Here is a 21,716-nt window from a genome sequence, read left to right as displayed (position 1 = left end):
AGGGAAACCTAGCGTATCCTAGGCTAGACAGTAGATACGGTGGCTAGCAGTGGTAGTGTTAGCAGCAGACTGCCTCGGTACCTGTAGCTAGCTGACTACCCCCGAGAGCTTCCCCAGAGAGACTGAGAGAGACATTCACCCGGTCACACCGGAGCCAGAGTACAGAGAGAGAGAGAGAGAGACACGCACCCCGGAGAGCAGCCATCCATCTCCCGCCCCGCCTAGAGCTCAGCCGCCCTGTTCCATCACCAGCCCTGGTCCCAAGGTGAGCTTGCTAACCCATTAGCACACGGCTAACTAGCTAACTAGCAGGCTAGCCCTAGCATTGGCGCAGCTATCTAGCTAACGGTGGTGAAGCCCGGTTTGTCGCACCTAAAAGTCCCCGCCTCCATCCATAGTTATCCGGGCTATAGAAAAACCGCGACAAGTGGTGTCAGGAGTGGGATAAAAGGTTGGGATTCGCCATAATCTCAACACCGGAGGATCCTGCCCCGGTCACATGGCGGCATAATTCAGCCTGCACACTGTGAGCTAACCCAGCTAGCAAGAAGCCATTTTGTACTTCTTCGTGAAGTAGAACCCCAACGAAAAAAGTGAATAAGAAACTTCTTTATGAAGTGGAACCCAAACGAAAAAGTGAATAAAAAGACTCATTAGTTTCTCAACGCCATTCACACTGTGAGGATATTGTTTTTCACCGAGTTTCACCCTGAAAGTGCACAAAAGGACGTCCAGTGGCGCTAGCTAATTAGCATTGACATTCTGCAGCATTTCAAAGCAGCATTTAGCAGCTTTTTGGCGGCATCGCTATAGCTAGCTAGCAACTGAGTGAGTCAGCCATTTTGTGAAGCACTGTAATTTCTTCAGTAGTCACGTAAATCAGTGGAAAAATAAAAATGTCACAGGACAAAGAAAATGTAAAAGAACAGTCTGAGTTGAGTCTGGATGGTGCTGGTGTGGGGACAGAAGACCCCGGAGAGCACGCCTGGATGAAGCTCCTCCTGGCGCAGATGGAAACCATGAACCAGACCCAGGTTCAGATGCAACGCCAGATGGAAAACATGGAACGCCAGACCCAGGTTAAGATGCAACGCCAGATAGAGATGCAGATGGAGGCCCTCACAGCGCGTATCGATGGACTAGCGGAAGCGGTGGCTAAGCGATCTCGTCCCCCCACACCTCCCATTCAGCGCACCGATTGGGCCCGTCATCGTTCAGATATCCAAGGTGAGCCTCGCGGTTTGTCGCCCATCGCTCAAGTAGTGAAGCAAGGGGTTTCTCCTAGTAGCCCTCAAAGCGATAGTGATGTAGGGTCGGCAGGGGCTGTGCTCGGAGAACGAACTAGCAGAACGGTGCAAGACATGAGCCTACTCTCGCAGTTCACCCCGGCCCGGGAGAACCCAGGGGCCAGACAGCGAGACGGCGCTGATCACCTGTTGCCAGCAGCTATGGCCGCAGTGGCTAACTTGAGCGACCGGCGCAACGAGGAGACGCCAGCCAGGCCGAGCAGCAAAGCGGCCCCAGCAGCCCTGCGCTATACAGGAAATGGACCCAGTGAGCCCGCACCACTTACCAGCACTCCGATCGGTCATGGTGGAAAAAATGGAGCGACTGCAGTACCACCCCCCGACGGGATGCAGGGTGGCCAAATGTCCCTGGACAGCAACGGCGGCCGAAACCTGCTGGATGACAGCGTTGGAGGGCAGGCAGGTTCCTCTAGAGGTCAACAGAGCCAGACAGGAGACCTTCAAAGTCGGAGCGGCAACCGAAGCTCACAAGGTCCCGACCGAGGACACGAAAATGACATCAAGCTCCTCGCCACTTTTGATGGTAAGGGCGACTGGGATAGTTTCGTTGGACCATTCGAACGGATGGCGAGAAAGAGGGGCTGGACCGACGAGACCTGTTTGGACGCCTTGTATCTCCGACTGAGGGACAACGCCATGTCTTTTGTCATCGCGCAGCCGGCTCCGATAAAAGATGACCACCACGCGCTCATCACCCAGTTACGCCGCCGCTACGGTAAAGAGCTGCCTGAGGGAACTGCGCGCCGTAAACTCAGCGAGGTTAAGCAGGCCAGAGAGATGACCCTCTATGAGTTTGGCGAGGAAGTGAGGAGACTTGTCACACTGGCATACCCGCAGGTTGGTGTTACACTGCAGGAGGCCTACGCTGCAGAGGCCTGTCTGCGCGGGCTGAAGAACCAAAACATCGAGCGGTACATGGCCAAAGAACAAGTAGGAGTGGAACGGGGAAGGACGCTTGAGCGGGCTACCTACGCGCACACGGGGCAACGCGCGCAGCGGTCCCCGAGCCCAAGTTCCCGCAGCAAAGGGACCTGTTACCAGTGTGGAGAGGAGGGCCATTTCAAGCGAGAGTGTAACTCACGGTCACCAAGCCCGAGGGCTCCGAGGAAGGTCAGCGAGCAGCCATCAGTCAATCTCGGCCGAGCCTCGGGGAATGGACCCAGTCTCGTCATTCCCATCACCGTGAACAGCCTGCAGCTGAAGTGCATCGTTGACACAGGGGCCGAAGCCACGGTGATGTCCCGAGACACATTCCAACGATTAAATCTGGCCGACCAGCCGAGCGTCGGAATCGCCATTCTGCGTAACGCTGAAGAGGGTAAAGACATGGCTGAAACCCCGAAGTATAGGGTGACCATCCGCTTGGGCCCCAAGACCATCGAATGGGATGTGTTCGTCGCGCCCATCCGCGACCCCTTCCTCCTGGGCCTAGATCTCATGTTGGCCGCTCATGTCACTGTATCCGGGGGAGGCCAGGTCTACGTCGAAGGGGAGCCAGTGGCCACAGTTATCGTGGGTACGTCCGTGGGAGAGTACGCCGTCTCTCGCGTACTGCTGCAGGACTCTTTGACACTATCAGCGGAGAGCGAGCAGGACGTCTGGGGTGTGGTGGAAAGCCCCAAGGCAGGTATCTCCGCCGTCCTGGAGCCTGCTGGCCTCACCGAGGGAGTTTCATCTGGCAGTGTGTAGGTCAACGTTGCCCCACACGTCCCTGTGTGACTGTGTAACCTGATGCCGAAAGAAGTTAGGCTGAAGAAAGGAGCCTGCCTCGGCGTGCTAGAGGAGCTTCAGGCCCCACAAGAGGACGACATGAGCCGAAAAAATGAACCAGCCACAGTCCGACGGATGGAGTCGTCACCAACTATGGGTCTGCCCGACCATCTGTCGTCCCTGTATGAGTCCGCCAGTGAAGGGTTGGATGAGGATCAGCGGAGGGCCCTGCAACAACTCCTGATTGAACACCAGGGCGTGTTCGCGGCCAGTGACACGGACCTGGGGCGCTTCGATGCGGTCCAGCACCGAATCAACACTAGCGAAGGCCAACCTGTCCGACAACCGGCTCGGCGCACGCCCCTGGGCTTTCAACAAGAAGAGGAGCGGCACCTGAAGAGCATGCTAGAGGCCGGAGTGATTACACCATCCACTTCGGAATGGGCCTCTCCAGTGGTGTTAGTTAGAAAGAAGGACGGAGGTGTGCGGTGGTGCATAGATTATAGAAGACTCAACGACCTGACTCTCAAAGATGCATATCCACTGCCGCGGATCGAAGAGTGTCTGGACACCCTCGAGGGGGCCACTGTATTCTCGACTTTAGATATGCAAAGTGGATATTGGCAGATTGGAGTGCACCCGGATGATCGTGGAAAGACAGCCTTTATAACACGCTATGGGCTGTTCGAGTACACCCTAATGCCCTTCGGGCTGTGCAATGCGCCCGGCACATTTCAACGTGCGATGGAGGTGGTGTTGAGAGGGTTACAGTGGAGACACCTGCTTGTATACCTCGGGGCGTGGGGTCGAAGAGGGTCTGCAGAGCCTGGGGAAGGTCTTGGAGCGCATCCGGGCGTACGGTCTCAAACTCAAGCCATCTAAATGCCACCTGCTGCGGAGGGAGGTCCTGTTCTTGGGGCATGTCGTGAGCGGAGACGGAGTCAGCCCGAACCCGGAGCTTGTGAAGTCTGTGAACGACTGGAGGACCCCAAGAAACCTCACTGAGCTCCAGGCTTTTCTCGGCTTGTGTAACTACTACAGACGGTTTGTGCGAGGATTTGCCCATCTGTGCAGCCCCCTCTACGAACTTCAGAAAAAGGGGGAGGAGTTTAAGTGGGGCGACACACAACAAGTAGCCTTCGAGGAGTTAAAGGCAAGACTCACCACGGCACCTCTTCTGGCATACCCCACTCGAGATGGACTGTTTCTGCTCGACACTGACGCGTCCAACACATGCGTCGGAGCTGTCCTGTCACAGATGCAAGCAGGAGAAGAAAAGGTCATAGCCTACGCCAGTGCACATCTGCAAAGCACACAGCAGCGATACTGCGTCACACGCCGAGAGCTTCTGGCTGTAGTCCGCTTCACACGGCAGTTTCGCCACTACCTGTTGGGCCGGTCGTTCATCATCCGGACGGACCATAACAGTTTGATTTGGCTGTTTCGGTTCAAGAGCCCAGAAGGCCAGCTGGCGAGGTGGATCGAGGAGCTGAGCCAGTACGACTTCAAAATCGAACACCGGCCAGGAGTCAAGCACAGCAACGCGGACGCGCTGTCCAGGTCACCCAAACCCGCCTGTGACTGCTATCATGCTGGGGAGAGTCTGGACTCGCTGCCTTGTGGAGGTTGCTCCTACTGTCACCGTGAACACCACCATTGGGCAAGGTTCAGCGACGATGTGGATGATGTGGTCCTGCTAGCGATCCGTCGAACTGACTCGGAAGAGAACACCTCCGAAGCGGCAGAAGAGGGCGTTCCACCATCGGCTCCAGGAGGAGAGGCAGGAGGTCTAACGATGTCACAACCTGTCAATGAACATCAGAATGGTGCTGAAGAGAGTGAACCACCTGCTATCAATTGGTTAGCCCAGTATTCGACCAACGAGCTAGCAGAGCGCCAGAGGGGAGACGCCGTGCTAGCGAAGTTGCACCAGTGGAAGGATGAGGGGAAGCCGCCGTCACAGGAGGAGATGGCGCTGGAAGGACCTGCTGCACGGAAGTACTGGTTGGTCTGGACGCAAGTAGAAAGGCGAAATGGAGTCCTGTACTACCGCTGGGACGAAGGAGCTGACACGCCATCCATCCTCCGTCTCATTGTTCCAACAGCGCTCCAAGAAGAGGTCCTACGTTTGTGTCACTGCGCCCTGCTGTCCGGTCACTTGGGCCGTGAGAAGACCTACCATCGAGTTCGCAGAGAGTTCTACTGGGTTGGTCTGACTGACAGTGTGAACCAGTTCGTCCGACGCTGTCCTGAATGTCAGGCGTGTAAATCCTCTGGAAGAACAGGCAGAGCTGCCTTGCAGATGTACCAGGCCGGCGCTCCTATGGACAGGGTTCACATCGACGTGGTTGGACCGCTCCCAGTATCCAAGATGGGGAACCGATACATCCTTGTGATGGTGGACCAGTTCACGCGCTGGGTGGAGGTGGCCCCGATCCCCGAGCAAACTGCAGAGATCACCGCTCAGAAGCTGCTACAGGAGTTCCTCTCCAGGTTTGGAGTACCCCTGGAGATCCACACAGACCAGGGACGCAACTTCGAGAGTGCCCTGTTTCGTGAGCTCTGTGAACTTCTCCAGGTGGCCAAGACCAGAACGACCCCCTACCATCCTGCGTCGAATGGTCAAGTCGAGAGGTTCAACCGAACTCTCCTGCAAATGATCCGCTGTTACGTGGGGAAACACCAGAGCGAGTGGGACCAACACCTCCACCTCCTCGCCGGGGCTTACCGCAGCTCACCCCATGCCTGTACGGGTTACACACCAAACCGGATGATGCTTGGGCGAGAAGTCAACCAGCCGCAAGGACTCACCCTGAGGGTGCAGGAAGCCAATGTTCATCGCACTTCCCCAGCCGAGTACATTGCTGACCTGGAGGCGAACATGCGGGACACCCACGAAGTGGCGCGCCAGCATCTCCGTGTTGCCCAGCTCAGGAACAAGAAGGACCACGACCTACGTGCTCGACAACGCACATTTCACCCTGGAGATCTAGTGTATGTCCGGGACGACACCAGGAAGAAGGGTCAATCTCCAAAGTTGAAGCCACGGTGGAGAGGTCCCGGCCTCATCACAGAGAAGATGGGAGACGTCTTGTACAGAGTCCAGGAAGGTCGTAAGGAGAGAGTCCTCCACCACGATCGACTGCTACCCTACCTCTCAGACGACGTGCCGGTCTGGATTCAGCGGAGGCGCCATGCTCTGTTGTCTGCTCCAGCACCAGCCATAGGGCTGCAGGAAACACCTGAAGGAGGTCCTCCCGCTGCTGACATGGAGGAGCCGGGGGCGCAGAGAACAGAGGAGTACGAAGGAGTGACAGAGCAGGAGGAGATCGATGAAGACCTTGATCTCCGGCTGGAGGACCTGTTCCACGCAAACGACGATGGAGGACCCAGCACACCAGGCTCCCCGGCTCGGTTCCAGCCGCTCCAACACACTGCTGCCAGCTACTCTTCAGGCGAGTCGACAATCACCCAACGTCGTGGGACAGCAGCCTGTGCTCCGGGCGGGCAGTCCAACGCCCCTGACCCAGAAGGAGACGAAGCCGACGCCGCTGAGTCCCATCTCCCGTACACCACCAGACGGGGCCTGCCAGTCCGGAGGCCCGCCTGGCTCCTAGACTAACTTTGACGGACGTGACTAGTTGACTTGGGGGTTACTAGGCTAGTCACAAGAGTCCAGTATGGATAGCGACCACCCACATTTGTTTGACGCCCTTTGTTCCGGGCCTAGTTCATTTCGCGGGTGTTCTGTCCCGTTTATCGTGTTAGATTAATCAGACTGATCTTTGTAGTCTGTTGTTCATTTATGTTGAAGGGACTCAACAGTGCTGGAGGGGGGCAGTGTAGTGGGAAATGCCTGGGGATGTACTTGGAATGTTGCACTGGGCTCGTGCAGCTAGAGGACCAATCACAGGTTAGCTCGCGCTGTCACAGACGCAACTATATTAGACACCGCGGGAGAGACAAAGCGCCAGAACTGTTTAGTAACCATATCGTAGACTGTCACCTTAGCGTGGGATAGAGCAGGGAAACCTAGCGTATCCTGGGCTAGACAGTAGATACGGTGGCTAGCAGTGGTAGTGTTAGCAGCAGACTGCCTCGGTACCTGTAGCTAGCTGACTACCCCCGAGAGCTTCCCCAGAGAGACTGAGAGAGAGATTCACCCGGTCACACCGGAGCCAGAGTACAGAGAGAGAGAGACACACGCACCCCGGAGAGCAGCCATCCATCTCCCGCCCCGCCTAGAGCTCAGCCGCCCTGTTCCATCACCAGCCCTGGTCCCAAGGTGAGCTTGCTAACCCATTAGCACACGGCTAACTAGCTAACTAGCAGGCTAGCCCTAGCATTGGCGCAGCTATCTAGCTAACGGTGGTGAAGCCCGGTTTGTCGCACCTAAAAGTCCCCGCCTCCATCCATAGTTATCCGGGCTATAGAAAAACCGCGACAATATGTTGTTATGAATCTGTTGTATGGTTATTTTGATTAAATTATCACAGGGTAGGCCCTGCTACCCTGCCTACTCTGACCGCACGTCGTTTGACGTCACACACGTCACTGCCTGAACAGAGACTGATTGGTCATCTCTTAATTACGGGCGTATATATGCAGACTGCGCACAAACACACGTTCACATACAGACATTTTATTAGTTAATTAAATCGCAGCCTTTGGCGGTTACATCATCGCAGTACGTGCAGTACTAGAAGATACCTTTCTCCCTGAATCATTTGCACAACTTCAAAAGACTCGTCCGGAGCCTTGCACAATTCCAGCCACGCCAAGGTTGATATTCGTGTCAGGTGAAGGGGCGACAGGACAGGGCGTCTGTCCGCGTCCTGCTGTGTTCCTCTTTTCCTTCTGGCCGCCTGCAGGTCGCCCCATGGCCAGCAGAGGCGTGCCCATCAAGAAGTAAGCAACGTTTCGATGGTACGATGACTTGATTTGCTCTAACTTCAGCCATTATGGGCTAGTTGTACGTATGCAGCCATAACAGCAGAATGAAGTAAAACAGAATGAATAAATCCTCCGGAGGGGCAGCTCAGCCAAGGAGGGCAAATGGGTTGTCGCTCACTAACAACCTTCTCTGAGCCCTCCACGGTGAACTAATGTCATTGAACTTAATTGAACTGAATTAAATTAAATTAAGTTAGATTAAATTGAACTGAACTGAACTGAGGGGAATTTTGACAAGGCCACTAGACAAAGAACGAGAGAAAGTGGGAGAGATTAACGACAGATTAATCATATTTCTAAAATGTAATTATTAACTATCATTAACATATGTTATTCGACCGGACCGTTGGTTTTAATCAGCCCCGGCAGCGTTGCTGACGCACGCGCGCGCGCGCGCACAGCGGGAACGGAAACCCCTCCCATTTGGCTTCCTATTCCCTGGGAAGCCAAACTAGGAAGCCAAGCGGGAGGGGAGAGGGAATACTGACAAGTCCACAAGACGACAACAAAAAGAGGGAACGAGACATTTAGACGTCGTCTGACAGAAGACTCGTGAGTGCACATGTCATCTTTTATCCTTCAACATTCCAGTGAAACGCCTGATCTTGTCTGTCCCTCTCACCTCGCTGCCTTCGTTTTCCTGATGGAAAAGAGACAGAGACAGACGGAGAGAGAGACGGAGAGAGAGAGAGACGGAGAGAGAGAGGGGGAGAGAGAGAGAGGGAGAGAGAGAGGGAGAGAGAGAGACCTAGAGAGGCACCGGAGACCCCGTCCCTACGCCCAGCACGGGAAGGACGGGGCTAGCTTCCGTTAGCACGCTAACGCCGATTTAGCTTGTCTGTACGCCGGATTCCAATGCAACGACGCTAGCATAGCTTTAGCCTAGCATAGGTTAGCTTGTTTGAGCTTGGTTGGGGAGTTTTGTTTTTTAAACTGTCGCATAATTTGGCATGTCTTCTTTGATATTTATTTATTTGGTTGTTTGTTTATGAAGCCACGGGTTCAGTGGTTGTGTTTTCGTTGTGTTGACATTTATGGTGTGTTGTGAAGCTGTTATTATTGTTGTGGTTGTCTTAGCAGTTTTATTAGCCGGTTTGGTCAGCGTTAGGGTTAGCTAACCTGGCAGACAGGCTTAGGGGAACGTGACAAACTTTCAGCTCATTTTAAATATTAAAACAAAACTACTGGTTGTAACAGAGGTTGTAGCAGTAATATAGTAGTTGAGCAGCAGTAGGCCTAGTATTTCTTTTAGAAGTGACTTTAGTTTTAGTACCAGTGGTGTTAGAAGCAGTAATGTTAGTAGTAGTATTAGTGTTGTTAGTACTTGTCAAAGTAATTGTAGTACAAGTAGTGTTGGTAGCAGCAGCAGCAGCAGCAGTAGTCGTACTAGTACTAGTAGCACATTACTCCAATTGTGAAATGTTTTCACTGGCTTCCAGTTATAGAATAGACAGGTGCTGCTATTTGTTTATAAATCACTCAATGGCTTAGGGCCAACACATATTTGTGATATGCTTGAAAAATTGAAACCCAGTAGGCCCCACATATCTTTAGGAAACAGTCAGCTAACAGGTCCTACAGTCAGAACCAAAGACAGTGAAGTGGCATTTAGTTACTATGCTACACACAGGTGGAACCAAATTCCTAAGGATCTTAGATTTGCCCCATCTTTAGCCACTTTTAAATCTGTATTAAAAACTCATGTTTTCCTGTCCCATTGATTCATTTCTCAGGTGATGCACAACACTGCGGTTTTATTTTCCTTTACCACTTGATTTATCCTTTTTATTCGCATCTTTATCGCTGTAAATTCATATTTCATCTCGGTTTATCTTGTTTTGTCTTTGTAAAACACTTGGAGTTATATAAAGCACTGCGAATTGCGTATGAAATGTGCTACACACATTTGCCATAAGTCTAGTGGGAGAGTCAAGAGTTGCTGTGATAGTGTTGTTCACTGGGAGCTGCCCAGCACAACCTCTTATGTTGGATACTTGGAGCTGACCTGTATAACCACAGTCCTCCACTGTTGGATACTGGGAGCTGACTGGTATAACCACTGTCTTCTTCAGTTGGTCACAGGGAGCTGACCAGTATAATCACAGTGTTCTTCTGTAGTTGGATACTGGGAATGGACCAGTACAACCACTGTCTTCTGCTGTTGGATATTGGGGGCCAACCAGTATAACCACAGTCCTTTAATGCAGGATACTGGGAGCTAACCTGCTACTATGATGCTATTAGTTTAAGGGTGCAAAATTAATGCTTGTGCCCCCCCCCACACACCAGGAAATAGAAGGATTTAAGTCGTCACCATTGAGTTAATTGAATAATTACTGGATTAATGATTTGTCTTTATAATGCTATTATGGCCTGTTTATTTATCTACAGTGGCACTGGAAAGTTTGTGAACCTTTTAAAATTTTCTGTATTTCTGCATAAATTGGACTTACATTTTTGATCAGATCTTCATCTAAGTCCAAAAACTAGATAAAGAGAACCCAATTAAACAAATAACACAAAAATTACACTTTTTAATCAGCTTTTTTAATCATATTTTAATCACATCAGCTTGGAGGAATTTTGGCCCATTCCTCCTCACAAAACTGCTTCAACTCAGTGATGTTGGTGGGCTCTCTTCAGGTCCTTCCACAACTTAGAGAATCAGCAGCCTTATTCAGATGAATATTGAAATCACAAAGAATTAGAATGAGTAACAAGACCTTAGACAAATTCTCCTAATTCTTCAAGAAATGATGAGTAACAGCCAGAAGGCCGATAGAGTATCACAATCTGGACTGAGCCGAGTCTATTCGTGGATGAGGGAGATGGACCAAGAACAAGAGCCTCAAAAGACTGGAATTTAGATTCAAGTCTAGATGTCAGATTGAAAATCGATTTATATATTAAGGCAACACCCCCACCTTGTTTATTTTCCCGAGCTACATGGGCATAAGTATAGTCAGATGGGGAAGCTTCATTTAAGGCATGGGTCTCAAACTCGTGGCCCGCGGGCCAATTGCGGCCCGCGGGACGTTATTTTGTGGCCCCCTACTTGACATCAAAGTTTAGTGTTAGTGCGGCCCGCGCTTGCCTTGGGCTTTTATTTTTCACTTATGAGCTACCATAGCGCAGGCTCATGACAGCTTCCGGTGTCGCGTTTGTTGTCAAGTCATGGTGCGTTCCCGTTACGTTGGAAGTTGTAAATTGGAACAACTCGAATTTCAGACTTCCAGTTGAAATGTCCAACTCGGAGCTCAGAAAGTCCGACTTCCGAGCACAACTTGAATGCACCATAATGGGCAGCGCGAATTAGCAACGGTTGAAACTTGGTTGAAACTTGATTCCGGAGCGACACCAAGTGGAAGGAAAATATATCCTGTCAGCAAGCCCCAGTTATGTCTTTCTCAAAACCTGCCGTGAAGAGAAAAGTTGGTGACGAGCACAGACAATTTCAGGAAAAGTGGGAGATGGCATATTTTTTTGTTGAGCACAGAGGCAGCCTGACGTGTCTTATATGCACCGAGAAAGTTACGGTGCATAAGGAATACAACATCAGACGTCATTACTCGACTAGACATGATGATGATGAGTATACAAAATACCAGGGAGATGAGAGAGAGAAACGGGTCGCCAATCTTAAAACATGTTTACTGAAGCGACAAGATTTCTTCAAGAAAGCTAGCAAAGATAATGATGCAGCAGTCGAAGCTAGCCACGTGGTGAGTGAGATGATTGCTGCTAAGTCGGGAAAGCCATTCAAAGAAGGGGAGTTTGTTAAAAAGTGCATGTTACAGGCTGCAAGTATAGTCTGTCCGGAAAAGAAGGGTCAGTTTAGCAACATCAGCCTTTCAGCCAACACAGTGGCAGAGCGCATTTCTGACCTCTCAGGTAACATATATGATCAACTGCGTGAGAAAGCCAAACGTTTCTGTGCATACTCAGTCGCTCTTGATGAGGGCACAGACATCATTGACACTGCGCAGCTCGCAATCTATGTCCGTGGTGTTGATGACAGTTTTGAAGTGATGGAGGAGTTGCTCACAGTGATTCCAATGCATGGCCAGACCACCTCTCAGGAGATATTCCGCCAGCTGTGTGATGCCATTGTGGATGCGGGTTTGCCATGGAAGAGGTTTGCTGGAATAACAACCGATGGAGCGCCATCAATGACAGGGAGGAGAAATGGAGTGGTGGCACTTGTTCAAAAAAAAAACTGGAAGAGGAGGGTGTGGAGGAGGCCATTGCTCTGCACTGCATTATCCATCAGCAGGCCCTTTGCAGCAAATGCCTGAAGTTTGACAATGTGATGTCTGTCGTTGTGAAATGCATCAACCATATCAGATCCAGGGGTTTAAAGCACCGGGAGTTCCGCGCCTTTTTGGAGGAAATAGAGTCAGCATATGAGGATGTGCTCTACTTCACTGAGGTACGTTGGCTCAGCAGGGGAAACGTCTTGAAGAGGTTTTTTGAGTTGAGAGCAGAAGTGAAAGCCTTCATGGAGAAGGCTGGGATGGCTGTTGCTGTGCTAAGTGATCCCAAATGGCTCATGGACTTAGCTTTCCTTGTTGAGATCACACATGAGCTGAATGTACTGAACAAGAAATTACAAAACCAGGGGCAGCTTGTCAGTGCTGCCTATCACAACGTGAAATCATTCTCCACAAAACTTGTGTTATGGAAAGCCCAGCTCTCTCAGACAAACCTCTGCCATTTCCCAGCATGCAAGGCACTCATGGATGCAGGCACACCATTCAATGGTGAGAAGTATGCTGATGCCATTGTGAAGCTACAGGAGCAATTTGATCACAGGTTTGCAGAGTTCAAGACACACCGAGCCACTTTTCAAATTTTTGCTGACCCCTTCTCCTTTGATGTGCAAGATGCCCCTCCTGTGCTTCAAATGGAGCTCATTGACCTGCAGTGCAGGTCAATGAGCTTATTTGATAGCTTGTTTGTTTTTGTTGTTTTTTTTTTTTTTAGCTTATTAGCTTATTAGTATTCCATCTTGTCATAACAGAACCTGGTGTCCCCTTTTTGTCTCACACTGTTCGTTTTTGTTCCTGCACTTGTACTGTTACCTGTCTTGTTTTGATCACCTGTATATATTAATTAAAAAATTAAAAAAAAGATTGAGAACATTGGATCGGTTGTACTTTTTTTTTTTTTTTGGAATACATGCGGCCCAGCCTCACCCAAACGCTACCTCCAGCGGCCCCCAGGTAAGTTGAGTTTGAGACCCCTGATTTAAGGGAAGGAAAACATTTGGTTTCAGCCATGTTTCACATAACCCAATCATTCATTCATTCCTTCCTCATCAGTCGCTTCTCTGGGGTCGGGTCGCGGTGGTAGCAAGCTAAATAGGGCACTCCAGACGTGCCTCTCCCCAGCAACGCACTCCAGCTCCTCTTGGGGGATCCCAAGGCGTTCCCAGGCCAGATTGGACATGTAGTCCCTCCAGCGAGTTCTGGGTCTACCCTGGGGTCTCCTTCCAGTGGGCCGTGCCTGGTAAGCCTCCAAAGGAAGGAGGCATTCTAATTAGATGTCTGAACCACCTCAACTGGCTCCTTTCGACGCTCTACTCCGAGCTCCCTCTGGATGTCCGAGCCCCTCACCCTATTTCTTAGACTGAGCACAGAGGAAACTAATTTCAGCCGCTTGTATCAGTGATCTCACCCTTTCGGTCACTACCCGAAGCTGATGACCATAGGTGAGGGTTGGAACGAAGATTGACTGGTTAATGGAGAGCTTTGCCTTTCGGCTCAACCCCATTTTTCACCACAACGGTCTGGTACAACATCCGCATTACTGCTGATGCAGCACCAATCTGCCTGTCAATCTCCTGCTCCATCCTACCGTCACTTGTGAACAAGACCCCGAGATACTTGAACTCCTTCACTTGAGGCAACAACTCATCCCCAACCTTAAGGGAGGACCCCACCAATTTCCGGTAGAGAATTATGGCCTCAGACTTGGAGGTGCTGACTCTCATCCCAGCCATTTCACTCTCAGCTGCAAACTGCCCCAGTGCGCGCTGGAGGTCGCTTTCTGATGAAGCCAACAAAACCACATCATCTGCAAAGAGCAGATATGCAATTCTGAGGTTCCCAAAACGGACACACTCCTCAACCTTGGCTGCGCCTTGAGATCCTGTCCATGAATATTACAAACAGAATCGGAGACAAGGGACAACCTTGGAAGAGTCCGACACCCACCGAAAATGTGTTTGATTTTGTGCCGAGAATGCGGACACAGCTCTCACTTTGGTTATACAAGGACCGGATGGCTTATAGCAACTGCCCTGGTACCCCATACTCCCGCGGTACCCCCCACAGAGTACCCCGGGGTACATGGTCATAAGCCTTCTCCAAGTCCACAAAACACATGTAGACTGGCTGTTAAACTCTCATGGCACCCTCAGCACTTTTGCAAGGCTAAAGAGTTGGTCCGTTGTTTCACAGCCAGGACGGAATCTGCATTGTTCCTCCTGGATCCGAGGTTCAACAATCGGTCGGAGCCTCCTTTCAAGCGCTCTAGAGTGGACTTTATCAGGGAGGCTGAGAAATGTGATGCCCCGATAATTGGAGCACACCCTCCGGTCCCCCTTTTTGAATATGGGAACCACCACCCCAGTCTGCCATCCACAGGTCCTGTCCCCGAGCTCCACGTGACACTGAAGAGGTGTGTCAACCAAGACAGCCCAACAATGTTCAGTGCCTTCAGCACCTCAGGGCGAATCTCATCCACACCTGGCACCTTGCCACCAAGGTGCTTTTTAACTACCTCAGAGACCTCTGCCAGGGATATGGATGGGGCTTACCCTGAGTCTTCAGACTGTGCCTCCTCCACTGAGGACGTGTTAGCCGGGTTCAGGAGCTCCTGAAAGTGTCCTTTCCACCGCTTGACAACATCCCCAGTCCGGGTCAATTGTTCCCCTCCCCGACTGAACACAGCCTGAGTCAAGCCCTGCTTCCCCTTCCTGAGTTGCCGGATGGTTTGCCAGAATTTTCTTGAGGCCATCCAAAAGTCCCCCTCCACAGCCTCGCCAAACTCCTCCCACACCCGAGTTTTTGCTTCTGCGACTGCAGAAGCGACAGCCCTTCTGGCCTCCCGGTACCTGTCTGCTTCTTCAGGAGACCCCTGGGCCAACCAAGTCCGAAAGGCCTCCTTTTTCAGCCTGACGGCTTCCCTCACTGCCGGTGTCCACCAACGGGCTCTTAGGTTGTCCCTTTGACAGGCACTGATGACCTTATGACCTCAGGTCCTTCCTGCCGCATCTGCAATAGAGGCTTTGAAAATGGCCCACTCAGACTCCATGTCCCCAACCTCCCTCGGGATACACGAGAACTTCTTACAGAGGTGGGAGTTGACGGCCTCACGGACAGGGGCATCCGCCAGACATTCCCAGTTCACCCTCACTACACGTTTGTGTTTGCCAGGTCTGTCCGGCAGACTTCCCCACCATCTGATCTAACCGGTGGGATCTTATTCTAGCTGTAGCTATCTTATATTAGCTGTAGCTGTTTTTCACCTGGTGTGTCCTTAAATATTTCTTGTTGCCTAGCTGTTTCGACTGTTATCCTTTTAGCTTGTACATATATTCCTTCGTAACTTGCTGTTTGCAGTTTTAATAGTTTTGTGTGAGGTTTGATAGTGTTTAACATGAGTGACCAGTTTATGGGCAATAGGCCTACTTTCATTTTAGCTCTTTGGCCAATTGGGTGTTAAGTGGCCAGGGTGTGACCTGCACTCCTGGCAGACAATTAGCAATCAGTGTTATTTAAATCACTGCTGCTGCTTGAAAGCGTCAAGTGTCAGGCAAACAAGCCGAGGGAAAACAGGTCTAGGCTGAAAGAAGGCTGGAGTGAACAATGGCAAGCACGACTTTTCTAAGCCAAGATTTCATCAAGCTAGGACTGCTCCTTTTAGTTCCAATCAGTCGTCTGTATTTTGTGTACCAAGTATAGACTATGTGTTTCTTTTGCATTCCTGTCCTTTCCTCTTCCCGGGGCTGGCATAGACGTTGGGTCACTCCTCGGCGCTGCGACCCTACCAATCTCATCTATCCCACTCTCTCTACTCAGGTTTAGCAAGTGGTGGTGGGAGGGCTCTGGAATTGCCAGTCTGTGGTGCTGAAAGCTGAGTTTATCTCAGGCTACGCATCCTTGCTCTCCCTCAACTATCTTGCTCTAACTGAGACCTGGATCATGTCAGAAAACACTACCACGCCCACAGCTCTGTCTGATGTGTACTCTTTTTCTCACACTCCCAGAGCTGGGAGGCAAGGTGGTGGTACTGGCCTGCTAATCTTCCCGAAATGGAAATACTCTCTTGTTTCCATTCCACAATTTTCTCCACCCTCTTTTGAATTTCATGCTGTTACTGTCTCTTATCCAGTCAAACTCACCATTGTGGTTGTGTACCGCCCACCAGGCCCCCTTGGTGACTTTCTGGAGGAGCTTGACACACTTGTCTCACACGTCCCTGATTATGACTCTGCACTTATCCTTCTCGGTGACTTCAACATCCACACTGACAAGCTAGATCCTCTTCTCTCTTTCCTCTCCTCCTTTGACCTTCACCTCTCACCCTCTCCTCCTACCCACAAGGCCGGCAACCAGCTGGACCTTATCTTTACTAGACACTGTCCTATTTCCAATCTCTCTGTTACTCCCCTCCAGCTCTCTGACCACTATTTCATGTCCTACTCTCTCTCCCTCTCTTCACCCCCCCAGCCCCTCCCCCTACCCACATGGTTTCCACCTGTAGACACCTCTGCTCTCTCTGTCCGCCACTGATCTTTCTTCCTCTGTTACCTCTATCCTCTCTACACCTGAATCTTTCTCTCTCCTACCCCCTGACACTGCTACTGATCTTCTTCTCTCTACCCTCTCCTCTTCTCTGGACAACCTCTGTCCCCTCACCTCCAGGCCTGCACACCCAACTCCACCTGCCCCTTGGCTGTCTGACTCAGTACATACTGACAGACGGAGCCTAAGAGTGGCAGAGCACAAATGGAGAAAAGGCAAACTCCCAGAGGACCTTCTCAAATTCCAATCTCTTCTTTCCACTTTCTCCTCCTCCCTTTCTGCTGCTAAGGCTGCCTTCTATCGCTCTAAAATCCTATCCTCTACCTCTAATCCTAAGAAACTCTTTGAAACCTTCTCTACACTTCATCAACCCCCACCTCCTCCTCCTACTTCCTCCCTTCTCCCTGATGACTTCACTAACTTCTTTGACAAGAAGGTAAACGACATCAGATTCTCCTTTTCTCACCACCCGATTAGTACTCCTTGCACTAGCCCACCCTCTGCACCCTCCTTCACTTCTCCATGTCCCACCCTATCCCACCTCACTCCCCTCTCCCCTGACCAAGTCCTCAACCTTATCACATCCAGTCACCCCACCACATGCTCCCTTGACCCGGTCCCCTCCCCTCTTCTTCAGTCTATAGCACCTGAACTCCTTCCCTTTCTAACCCACCTCATCAACACCTCCCTCCAGGCAGGATGCTTTCCATCTGCCTTCAAGACTGCTAGAGTCACCCCCCTTCTCAAGAAATCATCACTTAACCCCTCTGATGTTAAAAACTGCAGACTGCTTTCCCTTCTACCCTTTCTATCCAAAACTCTCGAACGTGCTGTCTTTAACCAACTTTCTTTGTACCTCTACCAGAATAACCTCCTGGACCCCAACCAGTCTTGGTTCAAGGTGGGTCACTCAACAGAGATGACCCTCCTTGCAGTGACTGAATCGATGCACGCTGTGAGAGCAAACTCTCTCTCCTCTGTCCTGATACTCCTGGACCTGTCAGCTGCATTCAACAAAGTGAACCACCAGATCCTCCTCTCTACCCTCGAGGAGCTGGGTGTCACAGGCTCTGCACTCTCAATGTTTGCATCCTACCTGACAGGTTGCTCCTACCAGGTGACATGGAGGGGATCTGTGTCGGAGCCTCGCAGACTGACTACAGGCGTTCCACAAGGTTCGGTTCTGGGTCCTCTCCTGTTCTCCCTGTACATGACATCCCTGGGTTCCGTTATTCACTCGCATGACTTCTCTTACTTCTCATTGTTATGCCGATGACACCCAGCTGATGTTGTCCTTCCCTCCCTCTGACACACAAGTAGAGACACGCATTACTGCGTGCTTGACTTACATCTCGGAGTGGATGGCGACACACCACCTGAAGCTCAATCTGGACAATACAGAGTTGATGTTCCTCCCTTGGAAAGGTTGCCCACATCAAGACCTGGCCATCACCATTGACAACACCGTGGTGACGCCAATTTGGACTGTGAGGAATCTGGGTGTGATCGTGGATGACCAACTGTCGTTTGCGGCAAATGTTGCATTGGTTGCTTGCTCCTGCAGATTTCTCCTCTATAACTTTAGGAGGATTCGCCCATTCCTCACCGACGAGATGGCACAGGTGCTCATCCAGGCTCTGGTCATCTCCCGGCGGGACTATGGCAACTCCCTCCTTGCTGACGCCCTGGCATCGGCCATCAGACCTCTGGAGCTTGTGCAGAAAGCTGCAGCTCATCTGGTGTTCAACCGCCCTAAGTTCTCCCACACAACTCCCCTTCTCATGTTCCTACACTGGCTCCCAGTGGCTGCTCGCATACAGTTTAACACTCTGGTGCTAGCCTACAGGGCAGTGAAAGGAACAGCTCCATCCTATCTCCTAGCCATGGTCAAGCCCTACACCCCTGCCCGACCACTTTGCTCTGCTGCCTCGGGACGCCTGGTTACCCCGTCGCTCAGAGGCCCCTGCTGCCGATCGACCCGGTCACGGCTCATTTCTGTCCTGGCCCCACAGTGGTGGAATGAACTCTCCACTGATTGCAGGACATCGGAGTCGCTACCCATCTTTTGGCGCAGGTTGAAAACTCACATCTTCAAGAACTACTACTCTTTCTTGGACTTTTACTTTAGCACTGGTTTTGCTCTTAGATGCTTGTTTAGATGCACTTATGATCTCTGATGACTAGTAGTTCTCCTGATTTCCTATGTTAAATGCACTTATTGTAAGTCGCTTTGGATAAAAGCGTCGGCTAAATGACTGTAATGTAATGTAATGTAATCAAAGAAAATGCTGGGATCAACTGTAACACCAAGATTTTTGGCTGCCACACTTTGTGAAACCACAGAAGTGTTGATTGTTATCGTTACTTGATCAAATTGGTGTCTGTCTCTAGCAGGGCCAATGACCAGCATCTCGGTTTTATCCAAATTTAAAAGTAGAAATTTAAGTGACATCCAATTTCTCACAGTAGCCAAGCAGGCCTCTAAATTAGTCATTTGAGTATGATCATCAGCCCTTATGGGCACAAGCAGCTGAGTATGATCAGCACAGCAATGGAAATTTATTCCATAACTGCGTATAATTTGGCCAAGAGGTGAAATATAAAGAGAGCTAAGCAGAGGGCCAAGAACTGAGCCCTATGGTACACCATGTTTAACGTCAGAAAATTTTGATGTAATATTACTATAGCAGACACAATGTGTACTTCCAGATAAGTAGGATTCTAGCCAAGAGAGAGCTAAGCCAGAGACACCAAAATTACAATTTAGTCTTTCTAAGGCTGCATTGAGGTGAAGTAGTAGAAGCACAGAAGTGGAATCAGAGTTCATAGCTAGTAAAAGATTGTCCACCACTGGTCAGAGCAGTCTCAGTGGAGTAGCAGGGCCTGAGAGCCAATTGAAAATGTTCATATAGATGGTTTTCTTCTACTACTACTACTACTACTACTACTTTCGGCTGCTCCCTTTAGGGGTCGCCACAGCGGATCATCCATTTCCATTTCTTCCTGTGTTCTGCGTCTTCCTCTGTCACACCAGCCACCTGCATGTCCTCCCTCACCACATCCATAAACCTCCTTTTTGGCCTTGTTCTTTTCCTCTTTCCTGGCAGCTCCATATTCAGTATCCTTCTCCCAATATACCCAGCATCTCTCCTTCACACATCTCCAAGCCATCTCTTGCCTCTCTTGTTTTGTCTCCAAACCGTCCAACTTGAGCGGTCCCTCTAATATAATCGTTCCTAATCCTGTCCTCCTTCATTACTCCCAGTGAAAATCTTAGCATCTTCAACTCTGCCACCTCCAGCTCCGCCTCCTGTCTTTTCGTCAGTGCCACTGTCTCCAAACCATATAACATTGCTGGTCTCACAACCATCTTGTAAACGTTCCCTTTAACTCTTGCTGGTACCCTTCTGTCGCAAATCACTCATGACACTCTTCTCCACCCACTCCACTCTGCCTGCACTCTCTTCTTCACCTCTCTTCTGCACTCCCCGTTACTTTGGACAGTTGACCCCAAGTATTTAAGCTCATATGCCTTCGTCACCTCCACTCCTTGCATCCTGACCATTCCACTTTTCTTCTATAGGGGTCAAACGTTGTTGATACACAACTCTCTATAGTACTTTAGAAAAGAATGGAAAATTAGAGACTGGTCGATAGTTATTAAGCGACCCTGGATCAACATGCGTTTTTTTAAGTAGAGGTTTAACCACAGCTGTATTAAAACTGATGGGAACAATGCCAGTAGTAAGTGATAAATTAACAATGTCCATCATTGTAGATCCCCGAAAAGGCCAGAGGTCTTTAAAAAGTTTTGCTTTTAAGGGGTCAAGTAGGCAAGCAGTTGGTTTGCCCGTACTGAGACCTGGCCTTCAGCATTGACAACACCGTGGTGATGCCAACTCGGACTATGAGGAATCTGGGTGTGATCCTGGATGACCAACTGTCGTTTGCTGAAAACGTTGCATCGGTTGCTCGCTCCTGCAGATTTCTCCTCTATAACATCAGGAGGATTCGCCTGTTCCTCACCGACGAGATGGCACAGGTGCTCATCCAGGCTCTGGTCATCTCCTGGCTGAACTACAGCAACTCCCTCCCTGCTGGCACCCCGGCGTGAGCCATCACACCTCTGGAGCTTGTTCAGAAAGCTGCAGCTCATCTGGTGTTCAACTGCCCTAAGTTCTCCCACACAACTCCCCTTCTCATGTCCCTACACTGGCTCCCAGTGGCTGCTCGCATACAGTTTAAGACTCTGGTCCTAGCCTACAGGGCAGTGAAAAGAACAGCACCTTCCTATCTCCAGGCCATGGTCAAGACCTACACCCCCGTCCGACCACTTCGCTCTGCTGCCTTGGAATGCCTGGTTGCCCCGTCGCTCAGAGGCCCTTGCTGCCAATCGACCCGGTCACTGCTCTTTTCTGTCCTGGCCCCACAGCGGTGGAATGAACTCCCCACTGATGTCAGGACAGCGGAGTCGCTGCCCATCTGTCGGCGCAGGTTGAAAACTCGCCTCTTCAAGAACTACTACCCTGTTACTTGTAAAAAAAAAACTCTTTCTTTCGCTTTTACTTTAGCACTGGTTTGGCTCTTAGATGCTTGTTTAGATGCACTTATGACCTCTGATGACTAGTAGTTCTCCTGATTTCCTACGTTAAATGCACTTATTGTAAGTCGCTTTGGATAAACGCGTCGGTTGAATGATTGTAATGTAATGTAATGTTTAGAAGCTGACACAAACTTAGTCAAAGTATCAAGAGAGATAGTATCAAAAGCTGCAATAACTGGGACTGTCAGTGACTCATTATATAGATATGAATTTGGTAAGACAGGACCTGCTGGAGTAGCTGGAGTTGAAGAACTAATTTTTTTTAAGCTCTCATCAACCTTTTTGCAGAAAAAATCTAGAAATTCATGGGCCGTGAATGGTGAGCAGCTAATA

The 21,716-nt window shown here is 50.4% G+C and overlaps 1 protein-coding gene across 5 annotated transcripts in view; it reads left to right on the top strand.

Annotated features, from left to right (window-relative positions):
• The first annotated feature begins 8,393 nt into the window (after positions 1–8,393).
• The window catches only part of fer (fer (fps/fes related) tyrosine kinase), a 203,644-nt gene continuing 190,321 nt past the window's right edge, over positions 8,394–21,716 (top strand). For all 5 annotated transcript variants that reach the window (XM_056290265.1, XM_056290264.1, XM_056290269.1 and 2 more), the window contains exon 1: positions 8,394–8,522. The gene's annotated coding sequence lies outside the window, so the exon portion shown is untranslated. The remainder of the gene's footprint in view (positions 8,523–21,716) is intronic.

The sequence above is a fragment of the Lampris incognitus genome, chromosome 12 (assembly GCF_029633865.1).
Source record: "Lampris incognitus isolate fLamInc1 chromosome 12, fLamInc1.hap2, whole genome shotgun sequence".
NCBI lineage: Eukaryota > Metazoa > Chordata > Actinopteri > Lampriformes > Lampridae > Lampris > Lampris incognitus.
Note: the sequence above shows the minus strand (reverse complement) of the source record. Positions and strands in the feature narration are given on the sequence as shown.